Source organism: Lissotriton vulgaris, chromosome 6 (assembly GCF_964263255.1).
Source record: "Lissotriton vulgaris chromosome 6, aLisVul1.2, whole genome shotgun sequence".
NCBI lineage: Eukaryota > Metazoa > Chordata > Amphibia > Caudata > Salamandridae > Lissotriton > Lissotriton vulgaris.
Window position 1 is genome coordinate 1,713,639,140 of NC_141694.1, and position 13,914 is coordinate 1,713,653,053.

At 46.2% G+C, this 13,914-nt stretch overlaps 1 protein-coding gene and 1 long non-coding RNA gene across 2 annotated transcripts in view; one reads left to right on the plus strand and one right to left on the minus strand.

The window, feature by feature from the left end:
- IARS2 (isoleucyl-tRNA synthetase 2, mitochondrial) overlaps positions 1-13,914 on the plus strand; it is a 628,540-nt gene that overhangs the window by 343,262 nt on the left and 271,364 nt on the right. The gene's annotated exons all lie outside the window — the stretch shown is intronic.
- On the minus strand, positions 10,934-13,034 carry LOC147709347 (uncharacterized). Its single transcript, XR_015296547.1, has 2 exons — positions 12,909-13,034; positions 10,934-12,379 (listed from the first exon to the last, which is right to left on the minus strand). It is a non-coding gene; the product is annotated as an uncharacterized LOC147709347 (long non-coding RNA).

The window sequence follows — 13,914 nt, forward strand, 5'->3', positions numbered from 1 at the left end:
ATACAACAGGTCATGTCGAGCTTACTTTATCTGAAAGAGACTTATAGTCTCAGATTTTTTTCTTTACAATATTCCCCAAGCACTTGACTGGATCCCTATGTTTTCTAGCAGTACCCTGCGCACCAGTAGGTCCCGTGATTTGGCTCCGCTTCGGGGTCGTCCACACCAGAGGTGCGTTGCATGGTGCTGATCTTGGCGTACTGATGTCAGTTCTTTTTTTTTCACGCCAGATAGCTCTGATCCTTGAAGAGCTATCATCAGTCGTTTTTTTATTGTTTTTTCCTTGACCTTTTGTCAAACATTTTTCGAGGATGTCCCCAAAGAAACTTACTCTTTTCAAGCCATTTGGTGTCTATCACAGGCAGATGTTGGTGCCCAACCCACACTTGGTTTGTCTGTGGTGCTTGGAATAGAACCATGACTGCAAGACCTGTAAAGACTGCTATGCCATTACCCGGAAGGCATTAGGGAAGCTTTACCTCAAGCTCCACGCCAGGGCGGGAGGTCCCTGGACCGTTCAAGGAGCCACAACCAGCTGTCATTGTCTTGTATGAAATCGCGTAAGTTCCACCGCAAGAAGACGTGCAAGATGTCTTTGATTTTGCTGCGTCTGTCCAAATCCTTGGACGAGGTGTGGGAGCGCCAGCGCTCCAGCCCCCACACTTTGGCAGAGCCTGAAGCTGGGTCCACTCTGTGCTTTCTTCGACTTTCTTGGAGCGACCGCCGTACAACTGTGAGAATTCATTCATTTGTGGGTAGGCCAATCCCTCTGAAGTGCCTTTGGGCCCCTTGGGTTTGGGAGGGCCCCCACTGGATTTCTGCCAGTGGGTTTGCCCTCTGCGCCAGTTGGACCCATTGGATCTGGTGTTGGATCCAGAGCAGCACCGCCTGGTGTGAAGCAATCTTTTTCAGTGGCTACCCCAGTACTGATGCTTCCCATGCTGCCAACGCCCTATTTTGGCACCATCCCCTTTGTCATTCCTTAATCCAACACAGAGCTAGATGGGCGTCGTCCGACACCTTTTCCGTTGCTAACTGGGACCATGCTCTCTCGGTTGGAGCCAATGTCTTTTACATTGGACAGGCCTGGAGATTGGGAAGAAAGGGACTGGGCAGAGGACCCTTATGGATGCAGCATCCGCTGGACGATACCTAGGACAATTGGTATAAGGAACTAGTTGATGTCAGTGGGTTAGACACCTCACAAGACACTCTCTTGGTCTCTCCACCTACTGTGGCTACAGAGGAGGGTACCTCATTCGCTATAGTGGTGCGCAGGGCAGCGGAGGTTTTGGACCTTCAGTTGCTCTCCGTGGCAGACAAGTCAAATGTCTTGACAGTGATGCTTCAGCCGGGAGTTGCCCCATCTAAACCCTTGCTCCCCTTTAATGAATCCTTTACTGATGTCCTACTCTGCTCCTGGTCCATGTCCTGCACAGGAGTTCCTGTGCAGAGGACAATTGCCTGCTGTCATCGCCCCGCTCTTCGAGACACCACTTTCCTTACCCAACACCCCAACCCGAAGAACTTGATGGTCCAAGCCTCCACCTCTAGGGTCATCTTCGTGCGTTCTCTACCACTCCACCAGATAGGAAATCCAAGAAGCTGGATACCTTTGAAAAGAGAATATTCTCGTCTGCCAGCCTAGCACTGCTGTCAGTGAACATTGCATTCCTCTTGAGACTATATTCCCATACGATCTGTGACTCGATGTGCAAGTGCTGCCTATAGTCTCGGAGGAGTACCAAGCCATACTCTTCCCAAGCTATTGCTGACGGGAGAGATGCAGCAAAGTTCACCATAGGTTGTGGACTGGACACTACGAACTCACTGTGTAGAGCAATTTCACAATAGGTAGCCTGGCTGAGAACCACTGGCTTTTGTGGTGATGTCCAAGCCTTGTTCATGGGCATGCCCATTGATGGCTCTGGTCTTTTTGGTGAGAAGGCGCACTCCACGCTGAAGTGCTTTAGGGACAGCAGAGCTTCGGCCTGGTCCTTGGGTCTTTCAGTGACCTCACGCCAACCCGAGTCTGCCTTCTGCCCCTTTCGTGGCCATGGAAGGGGTTTCTAACCACATTCATTAGCCTCCCAGCCACCACTGCCCACACGCTTTCCAGCCTTTTCGTGGCTGAGAATGTAGTTCCCACAGACCCTGTGGGACAGGCAGCCAGAGGTTGTTCCAGTCCACCTCCCCCTAAACCCCTGGCAGATGTAGTCTCCATACCCTTCACGGGCAGGATGCGCTATCACATGCTTCCCTGGATCTACATATTGTTCTCTATCCCCTTTGTGGCCATTCCTCCATCCCTGTCACCCATTTATGACATGGTGATGGAGGACCACCTATCCTTGCTCCGTCAGGAAGTGTTGACTCTCTTGGCCAAGGGAGCCATTGAGAGAGTGCTGCATCAGAAGTAGGTCATGGTTGCTTTTCCTTCTACTTTCTGTTGCCCAAAAATGATGGAGGCCTTCGTCCTATCCTAGACCTGCACTTTCTCAATCTCTTCCTGAAAAAAGGATAAATTAAAAATGCTCACGCTTGCTCAAGTCCTGTCTGCCCTGAAACCGGGGGACTAAATAGTAGCTTTGGACTTACAGGATACATATTTCCACATCCCTGTCCTGCCTGCCCAAAGACATTACCTGCGGTTCACGGTTGTCCAAGAGCACTTTCAGTTTCCTCTGCTCCCCTTTGGCCTTACCAGCGCCCCTTGGGTATTCACCTAGTGATTATGTGGATGCAGTAAAACTGTGAAGGTCAGGGGCTCCAGTCTTTCCCAACATCAAGGATTGGCTGTTGAAAGCGGGCTCACCCCAGGCAGTCGTCTCCCACCTCCAGACTACAGCGGACCTCCTGCATTTGCCAGGGTTCACTATAACATGTCAAAGTCACACCTGACCCCCTCTAAGATGCTCCCTTTCATTGGAGATGTTCTGGACACTGCAGTATTAAACCTATCCTCCAGAATGGTGAGTCCAAGATAGTCAGGCTATGATACTGCTGTTTCAACCTTTATCCTGGATTTCGGTGAGATGGACTCTAAGGCTGTTGGGCCTCATGGCCATGTCCGTTAGCATATGCAGGTTCTGCAGAGGGACCTGAAGTTCCAGTTGAAGCAGCATCAGGGGAAATCTGGTGGCTGATGAGCCGCGATTGAGTCAGTGGCAGAATCCTTTCCCTTCCCCAACCAGACCTGATGATAGTGACAGATGCGTCCCTCCTGGGCTGGTGTAGCCATCTGCTAGAGTTGGAGATCAGAGGACTCTGGTCTCTGGCAGAGTCCAGGATTCACATCAACCTGTTATAGCTTCAAGCAATCCAGTCAGTATTGAAAGCCTTCCTTCCTTCGATAAGGTGAAGGCTGGTGCAGGTGTTAACAGTCATCACCCCAGCCAAGTGGTGCTGCAATAAACAGGGCTGGGTGGGGTCCTGGAACCATTGTCAAGAAGTCCTGCGTCTCTGGACGCAGCTGGAATGTCAGGGCATTTCCCTGGTGGTTCAATACCTGGCAGGTTGTCTCGGCGCCATGGAGGACGAACTCAGCTGTCGATGCCTAGCGGATCACTAATGACATCTCCATCGGGAGGTGATGCAAGGTCTCTTTCAAGATTGGGGAGAACCTTTGTTAGATCTATTTACCGCCGCCAAGAATTCGCAATGTCAGCAGTTTGGAGCACTAGAGTTTCGAAGGAGGCTCTTACTCTGAGACTCTGTTAATCTCAAGTGGAGCTCCGGCCTCCTGTATGACTTCCCACCTATACCACTCCTGCCCAGAGTTCTAAAGAAGATCAGGAACTACTGGGCCCAAGTCATTCTTGTGGCTCCGGATTGGGCAAGGATAGTCTGGTATCCCGAGCTATTGAAAATAAACATCGGTCATTAGGTCAGGGTGCCTCTTTGGGAGGATCATCTTTCATAGCAACAGGGGAGGATCCTCTATCTGAACCTGCGCAGCTTCCACCTTCCGTCTGTGATGTTATTATGGCAGCCAGTCGTCCCTCCACTAAAACGATATATGCCTGCCGATGGGATACATTTGTGGCGTGGTGTGCCTTCAGGCATATCGACACTCTGTTCGCACCTATTTACCCAGTTCTGATATTTGTTCTTTCTTTGGCCCAGCGGGGTTAAGGTCTACCTCTCAACCTTTTTGGCAGTTCCTAGATCAAGCTTCTTTGTTTAAATTCCCTGTTGTGACTAGGTTCCTTAAAGGTCTCCCAACATATGTTCACATTCGTCATTCCCCAATTGGATTTAAATCTGGTCCTGACCTTTTTTATATGCGCACCTGTTAAGCCGCTGCACAACTGCCCTCTCACGTTACTAACCATCAAGTCTACTTTTCCAGTGGCCATCACATTGTACAGGAGGGTCAGCAAATAGCTGTCACTCTCTGCACACCCTCCTTATACCACCCGCTATCCAGACAAGCTGCTACTCTGGTTACAAACAATAGCAACTGATAATGTCAAAAGATTAGACCGTAGAAGAGAATAGGATCCTACTATATACGATGATATTTTCTCTCAACCTCTAAAATATCTAAAGCTATTGGGTTAGACAACTCACTCACTTATTGTGACATGCTTGATCATTGGCATCTATCCACACCTTGGTAGGATGATATTGCCAGGGTGGACTCAACCATAAACGAAATGGGAGTTCTTAAATTAAGTCAAGGTGGACAAGCAGGGATCTAGAAGAGAGATATGTTTACAGATACCTACAGGTATACCCAAGGACTTTTCTTTATTTATAGGGTACCTGGGGTATGGATACAATTATGAATAATTTGGGGTTTTATTGAAAATGATTGTTCAATTGTACCCCATGTGCCAACATGTTTCGGCCCACTCTTAGAGCCCAATCGGGTCTGGCGTCTTCATCAGGGCTTTACTTTGTATGTCCCTGCTCCTATGTGCACGCACACCACGCACACTCGTGAGGCCTAGTGCTCTCGCCTGTCTCTGGTTCTCTGGAGAAAACTACGTAAGTGTTACAATGGGCCAGTACACCATAGTAGGAGGCACTGGTTCCACCTATTTCATTCAGGAAATATCCCATGAATCTGTCCTGTTTCTCTAGCATCTCCATCTTGCTGCACTCTGTACCAGTTGCTCCCTGTGAGAGCTGGTCCTTGTTAGTATAGTCCTGTTTAATCTGCATAGTCTCTTGATCTGGTTAACTCACCGAGTGTGCATACATTTGTATGGTATCGACCACTCTGCCACCTCTCAATTTACAGCTCCTTGTGCCCCCCCTGCACAAGTGTGAAGGTAGCTCCGGCATCTTCTTCCTGTTCCTCTGTCTTGCCACACTGTTACAGTGGGAGAAGAGTACTCCAACACTACAGGTTTGCCACCACTCTCAGGTGATATATGCACATGTGAGTGTCGGACCATAAATAATGACCAAGCCTCTGGTGCAGCGGTCCGCCATCTTGTCAGATTGTTCCCAGCTGCTTATTTCATCCCCGTCTTTTAACACTCTCTTAAAAATAAGTTTTGCTTTGTAAGAAATAATACAGAAAATCATGTACAAAAGGAGCTGCAAACCTCCAGTGATGGCGGAGCACATGAATCACGTGCACCTCTATCTGCACCCTATTTTAATGTGTTTAACTGCTGTTAGACATTTCTGTAGGAATTTGTTATATTTTGTCCCTTGCTTTGTGTGACTTTCGGCGTGGATTTTTCACTTTTTGCTCAAATCACTTACTAGTCTCCAGAGAGATGCATTTTTGTACATGCTTATATCTGAAGACCTGGCTCTTTGAATGACCACAACGGAGCTGCACCAACCCCCCCTTCCGCCTTGAGAGGCTAATGGGTGAGTAGCGCGCTTTACAAACGTCTGATTGATTGACTTACAAATGAACGGCAATGTCTTGCAAAAGTTGGTTTCACTATTGCTAACAAAGGAACGTTGCTCTAATAAATGCACACCTGCATTGGTAAAACTAATATGGTTGATGGCTTGCTTGTATTTCTCGTTCCCTCTCTACCCTACAGATTGCTGCGGGATTTGTATTTCCTCAAAATGTAGTGTAGTTTGTCAGTCTGTCATGGCAGCTTTTTCTGAGGCATAACTATGCCAATTGCTGAATCCTTTTACAAGATCCACCTCTACTCCTTCCTAAGCCAAGCCTATCCCCTCTGCTTTCACTGTGTAAAGGCATGGCACTTCTCAGAGAGGGGTTTATTTGCCCCCAGCTCTTCCACAAGTGGGCAAGTATTAATGTGATCTGGCCACCCAGGACATCCCTATGATCCTGCGTTCAGCAGTGGTACGCAGAAGGTCACCAGTAAAAGCCCTCCATGCCAACATAAAATTATGACTTGGAGATGCTCAAATTATACTGCATATTCTTCTCAGATGTGTCCAATATCTAGGTTACTCAGGAAGCGAGCATCCTTCTTTGCTACTGGTATCCACAGTCAAAGACTGATGTCGTGCAAATGCTCTGATTTTCGGCAGGTTTAAAGGATAAGATAAAAATCCTAACAAAAAGATTTGAAACCCTGCCACCTCCAAGCTGCCAGGCCTGACTGCCCATTGATGCAGAAGGATGCAAACGTGTGGGATTCCTGTACATTACGGGGCAGTGAGTGTTTGAGTGGCTCTATTATAACTCATAGAATTGTAATCTCATTGTTAAAAAATAGAAGAGGCAGAGCAGGGAAGCATTCACCCAACAACAAAGGACCATTTGCAGACATACCTTTGAGTTAGAAACCGGTGGAGGCTGCGCATCATCTTTTCATTTACTACATCTTAATCTTCTGCATTGACAGGAATTTGATTCAGTTTGCTGGGTAAGTCATTAAACTAAGTTAGGAAAGCCTGTCTGATCCATGCATTAACCAAGGCTTGTCAGACTCACAGAAAAGCTTAGCGTACTCATGCAATTTTCTTAGACGGCATAATTACTGATGGATCAGTCATGGTGTGTGTAATTGAAATGTGAGATGCACTTTGTTGTGAGGCACTAATGTACTGTGGCGAACCCCGTGCACTATCAAGTCGCGCCCCATAAATAATTGTCACCTAGTACACGTTCTCAAGAGAGCGGGGGGGGAAGGATGAAATGATATAATTGTGAAGAGAAGAAACTGGTGGAATGCTGGTACTATGGGATCTTGGAAGCAGGGTGTAGCCATCAGTGGTATTGTGAGTGCAGTGGCACTGGGGCCTATCTGTCTGAGTGTACCACTGCACCGCTAGTGTGGCTATCTTTGCTCACATTAGGGTCCATGGTACCCTGTCTACACCTGTGCTTAGGAGTATTGCAATAACCTCACAGCATTTGAGTGTTAGCCGGGGGGTTGCACAAAGGGGGAATTGGAAGCGAGGAGACTTATTTCAGTAAGAATGTGTGGGGGAATAAACAGACTACTGGAGAACATTGTGATGGACGTTCAAGAGCACTGTGACTATGTTGAAGGCAGTGAAGCGGTGAAATGATTAAGAAATGAGTGATGGAGGGCAGAATACATGGGACTTCATAGCAAGGCGAAGGAGGAACAGCACCACTGTCCCATCCTCCAGCCTAAGTGGGAGCAAAAGCTACAATACAGGCTCTTTGCGTTGCTGGGGACCATGAGGAACTGCAGGGGGCAGACCAGGAGCATTTTGGGTAAATCACAAATCCATCCTAGAGTGAGGAGAGAAGTGGAGGAATGAAGATCCAATCTCTTCTCCGTCTCAAGCAGCAAATGCCAGCACCTTGCAAGAGCATAGTGGTACAGAAGACCATATGCTTACACATTATGTAATCTTATAGTTCCAAGTGTAAAATTGTTGCCCTTTCCATCAATGCACTCAGGATCTGAAACAGAATCCCTGTATCCATCCAGACTGCCCCATTGCTGCTACAATTTAGGGAAGAGATGTAGACGTGTCTCTCTTAAGAGCGCTAACAGTCTATAAATGCACCCCTGTCGCTATTTGTCTGCATTCTTTTACCATTGATCTTATATGGTGCACTGCTGCCGTTTGGCTAGGTTCCTGCTATACAAACACCACATACGTATAGACGTTCATTAAAAAAGTGTTGGTATGTGCTAAATTTCGTTTGTCTTGCTTTTCCATGTGTAATTTATTTTGTTCATAAATGGCCTACTTAAACAGTGTGGGTCACACAAGCATTGCTTTCCTCTGTCCTGTTTCTCCGAAGCTCCGCCCTTCACAAATCCCCAGGCTTTGCTTTGTAAGACTCTCACCAGTGGTTCTACACAAATGTTGCAAAGTGGAAGTGTGTTTTCCAGATGGTACGTGTGCTTGCTTCAGAATGCTTTGTAGTTGCATGCTGCTTGCACCTATGTAAACTATTTAATGGTCAATAGGCGTGTGTAGTGGCACCATAAAAAGCATTCGCAGGACTTTCCACTAGGAGTGACCTACAACAAACAATATTTAAATAATCAGAAGTTTAATATGTGTCAGTGAAATATTAACACTGTGCCACTTTCTAGGGGTGGGCAGACTCCTGCGTATCACTGAGGAAGTGCCTGAACTGGTTTCTGCTTAAGAATGAGATCTGTGGGCATCTAACGTAGGTTCAGAGCAGTATCCAGTAGAGGGGCTCCTGCTTTACTTGCTGGTTACCCAAACCCGCATTGAGGGCGCTGCACTGGCTGCCAATGCGAGAAAGGGTGAAATTTAAATCTCTCTGCCTTGCACATAAAATCTTGCAAGGTAAAGGCCCTCCCGCCCTTCAAAAGCTGGTGACCCTGTATAAGGCTAGTTGAACACTACGCTCAGACCAACAACACCTACTTAAGATCCCTAGGGTCAAAAAGGCCCGTTCAGGAGGGAGGAGATTCTCCGTAAAGGTTGCAACCCTCTGGAACTCACTCCCCCTAAGTTTGCGCTCTGAGCCATGTCTTTTGCGTTTTCGTCAACAACTGAAAACTTTTCTCTTTTGCTAAGCCGCTGTGCCTCTCACTCTCTTAAATTGTTACTCTGTTGGTTAAGCGCTGGGATGCTCTAGGGTAACCACGCGCTATACAAAACTGTTTTAATAATAATAATAATAATTGCTGTGTGTATACAGCTCATCTGGATGTGTCCCTGCAGGCTCCAATGTGGAGCTTTGAGGCCTATTGTGGCAGTAGAACATGTGCAGGTCATGCCATCTATTAGGTTGGATTACTTGGTTCTGTATGTCACGTGTGTGCGATTACCATCTCATTGTAAATTTAATAATTATCGGCATCATTTTGAGGTGGTGCAGTCCAATAAAAATGTAAGTGTTTAAAGGCATGCTTCTTAGAACAGGCAGGAAGGGCAGCTTGAATGTTTTGTGACTTGTTTGTGGCATGAAAGGCTGCCTGCTGCCCCGTAGCATGTGCTTTGTCTGGTAGCGGGCACATGTGGAGATATGTGAAGTCCTTTCCGTTTGTCCCTACCTTGCTCTAGAGGTTTAACCTGCGCTTGTGTTGTGCCAAAAAACAGCATTCATGGAGTCTGACAGGACCACTTTCATCCTTGTTCTGTTTATGGCAGGGCATGTCCTGGATGTACTGGTAGCGTGTTAGGGCAGAAAGCGACGTGGGGCAGGATGAGTATTGTGTAAACTGTACAGATAGCCCACACACACCATATATGCATATGCAAACCACGAGTGCAGTGTGGCGCATTGCAGCCTTGTTCTTAAATGTCAATAGTGTGGTGTCTTCAGGCAGGACCAGAGACTGTCTGACCCTGTAGAGTGGGGCAATAGCTGAAACCTCTATCCCAATACCGGTTGTGGCTGCCGTTCCCTGCACAAGCGCAGGCTTGGATCACCCAAGGCATTTGAGACCCTATGACCAATTGCATTCATCTACTGATACAAACCTTTGGTGCAAACAGTAGTACTCCATGCGCATAGACATGCAAACAACATTTAATTGGCACCATTTTTTCATTGTTTGATTAATTGATTTCCTTATTTGTAAAGTGCATGATTATCCCAATATTTGTAAAGTGCATGACTATCCCAAAAAGTGGCGCCATGGTGCTAGTAAATTGTGATCGAAAAACAAAGCAAATGCCTACATCCATTTTTTTCCTTCCAGAATAACAATCCATGTAGCAATTTCCAAATAATATTTTGTACACTGCAAAACTGGCTGCTCAATTTGCACAGCTGCTTGTCTGTCTAGTCTGCAGCTGTGTTTATTGTGTTGCAGAACTTGTGTACATGCAACAAACTTGAATGGAAATTAAAATAAACCAATCCCTAGGAGACTTCCCCTTGCATCATTACTACATTTGGTTTCAAGGATTCAGCTGTGTTGCAAATTCACCTTTCTACTGAACCTTCAAGGTTTGTGTCACCGCACCTAAACAGAATATGTGCTTGCCTTCTCCCTCTCTTTAGATGGACCTGTAATGCAGAAAACTATCAAAGCTAGGACTTCACATCACAGGATATTATACTTCTGTATATGCACCATATGTGCCCAGCAGTGATTCATTTGTGCGGCGGTGGGTGCCAGAACTCGCTTTTGGGGACAGAGACTTATTTTTCATCATCAAGTGTTGACTCGGAGGTTGAGAAATAAAAACAGAAAGGTGTATTGATGTGGGAAGAAATGCATAGTAAAACAGTAGCAAATGGAGAAGGCAGGGATGAAAAATAAAAAGCAAGATTGAGATAAAGGGAAAGGAAGTGCAGGGTGGTGGAATCAATAGTAGGTCATCATGGTATTCCGCACCCCTCGCATTAAGCAGTGCGGATGGTGAACTTCTAACAAATCGTTTGGACCCGGCACTCTTTTAATGGCTTAAGCACTGCCTGTCCGCCACTTTCTGTTGGCTTTAAGTATCGGGATTTCCCTATAAACTCAAACACAATACACCAAATATTTACTTTTTTTTCTTTACATGCACAGCCCTCTAAAAGAGCCTGTTAGAGTGAGTTAAAAAAAACAGTTACACATTGCGAATTTGCAAAGCAGTGAGTGTTTAATTCATTTCTTCACACAATGACAATTGTAATTTTTTAACCATAGTTGGAAATGACATTGCATATGTGAAACCAGATCCCTGGTGATCCCCTTGCATGCTTTTCTGCTCCTTCCGTCACTCTTTATCCAGAATTCAGATACAGCAGAGCTACCTTGGGTAGGTCCGTGACCTCGGACATCCCTCGTATCCCTAGATGCACTAGCTCTCCTGTTTACCAGACCCACCCTTGTCTAACTTCCTATCTGCGTTGAGTCACTGACTGCGGAAGTATGCAGTACGCCTGCAAGGAGTGGCTACGCACTAAAACAAACAGTAGGGATCGGCTGGGCTGCGGTTTCGAAGGCTTGGTTTATGTTCTCAGTACCCTGTGGTAGAAGGTGTGGTGGTCTTCGCGTGCCCGGACACCAAGCAGTAGTGGTAAACAGGATATTGGCCTGAAGAAATGACAGACAGACTCGCAAAGCACACTGGCTGTCAATTCATAGGTCATTGCCCTGGGTACCTGCTCAGTCATGACTTCTGTCCTCTTCTTTAGCATCCATTATTTAATACCAGAATGCCAAATTCCAGATAAATCTCAATCACATTAATACAGTAATAAAGACCAAAAGTTATCCAGCCTTCCAAAAAATGTCAAAGTGAGCGTGGGTTACATGGGACAATTACAGCTTTACTAGGAGAAACATGCAGTTCTCCATCATTGGCATACGAAGCATACATTCATAAGCAGTAGTGCATGCCTGTTATTTAACCATTAAAAGATAGAGCAAGTTGTATGCTAAAGGTTGAGATCTCAACTGAAAACATTTTAACATTTCTATATGTTCAAGATGCTAAAAACATTCAACGTTTGCTAAGTGTTCTGCTCAAGGTTGATGGACAATGCAAGAACATGGACATATTTTTGAAAGCTCTTCTTTTATCACTTAATAATAAAGGTCAGAATCACAAACAGTTAGCTTAGTTACTGCCACACAAAATGCATTGTTTAAAAAAACTTCTACAAAAATAAATGGTGATATCCGGTTCCTCCTTTGGCAGATGTTAGTGCGTTTGTAAGTGCCCATCAAAAGTAACAGCATCTCCACTGGAAGCTTCGCCGATCCACATGGAGTTGCTGTTACAGCTGATATACACCATAGGGACATCATCTTCCGCCGCCAGAGTGCTCAATTTTCTCCAGGTTCAACCCATTTTAAAGAAAACGGTATGCAGTGAGCCAAATCCACACAGTATATCATCAGCGTTCAGAACAAATGCAAAACTAACTAGAAAGCCACCCTTTACTGGCTCGCGAGTGTTCTCCGGCCTTGAGGCCACATTTTAACTGCAAAGTCTAGAAAGTTAATCATTGTTGTCCTCAAACACGGACATGTGCAAATGGCCCCTCAGAGTACTCAGATGTGGACTGGTGTAGATCCTGTTCAAAAGAAAGAGACAAAACGCACTATATTAATTCAAATGCCGTCGCTGACATGCATAATACATGTTTGACTTTCTACTACTGTTTAAATGAAGATCCTGTAGGAACCTATTGGCTGCAACCAGCTTCATGTGTACGAACTCTGAGTGAATTCTAGCAAACCACAAAGCCACGGATAATTTCATAGTGGTTGTTTAGCACCATAAATTTAGCATGAAAGTTGAATTATTATATCCGATTTTTCGCTACATAAATGCTGATAGAAAAACTACACAACATCAAATTCAGTACAAACTTTGAATCTTTGGTTGAGATTCTGATGTGTGTTAAAAACAAGCACTGAGAGCTTTCACTCTACAGTGGGAAAGGTTCTTGTAGGTTTCTAGGTATCAACAATTGGACACAGGCGTGGTTAAAAACACGTTCTTCCCAGATAAAGGGCTACACTTAGAAAATAGGCCATGAACCCGTTCTTGCAGAGGAAGCATCCTGAAAGAGAGCAAGGAAGGAAGTTTCAAAGTGTTACCTGCCTGGGTTCAACTCTTCCTTCTGTGCAGTAGAGTCCCGCGTGCGCCGCGCGCCTCCTCCACGAGCCCAGGGGCAGAAGTGGCGGTTATGTAGAGCCCCGCGGCCCTCTTGACTCCTCTGCGGTGCCGGCAGGGAAGGACACGGGGCTAAAGAGCGCCAGGATGTGGCTTACATCTCCCAGCAATCACCTAAATGATGCCTAATTTCCGATAAGAGGCGAAGTAGGCATTGGGCGCAATCAATATCAGCACGCAAGGTGATTGGCTGGCGGCATGGTAACTCGAATTGCCGCCTGCGCGTCCACTGATCGGAACCGCAGCCAGCGACACGTAATGCAAGCAGGTTAGATAGCGTTTATGTGTCCAGGGCAAAGTTTTACGAGAGGCTCATTGCTCACCGCGTGAACTCTGATACTCAAATAGAAGCTTGCAGATTGCAGGGCGATAAGGACGCGCGCGGGCCCTTGGCTTGTTTTGCACCGGCATTAAAACTATTATTACAAGACACAGGTGTGCACAGGAAGGACATAGACGTGACTGAACTCAGGTGGAAGGGACAGCCTCGGAGCTGCCATGCGGACCTCAATGAGTGCCAGAACTATTCGTTATTGAAATTACGTTCTCATTAGGTGGCACTGTCCGGCTGAGGGTGGGGGAGTTTTTAATCTTCTTTTGACTTCGTACTTTAAAATGCTGACATTTTACAATAGGCTGGTACCGCCAGGCTGCCATAAATCCATAAAATGTGTGTTAATCATTAGTGACTCTGCAAATGTTTGAGAAGTGTAGTTCACAGGGGTTCCAACAACAAAGGAACCAAAAGCAAAGGGGGTGAAATCGGATGGTTTCTTTGCTCTAATGTGCTCGACGAGCCCGTCTCTTGCATATGTGGGTACACAGCAGCATTCTCCGATGGACACTAACGTCTTGTAATGTCTTTTCGTCCCTGTCTGCCGATGGTGCCGCAATGCCCGGCCCTGTATACCTGTGCCACCCTATGCAGCC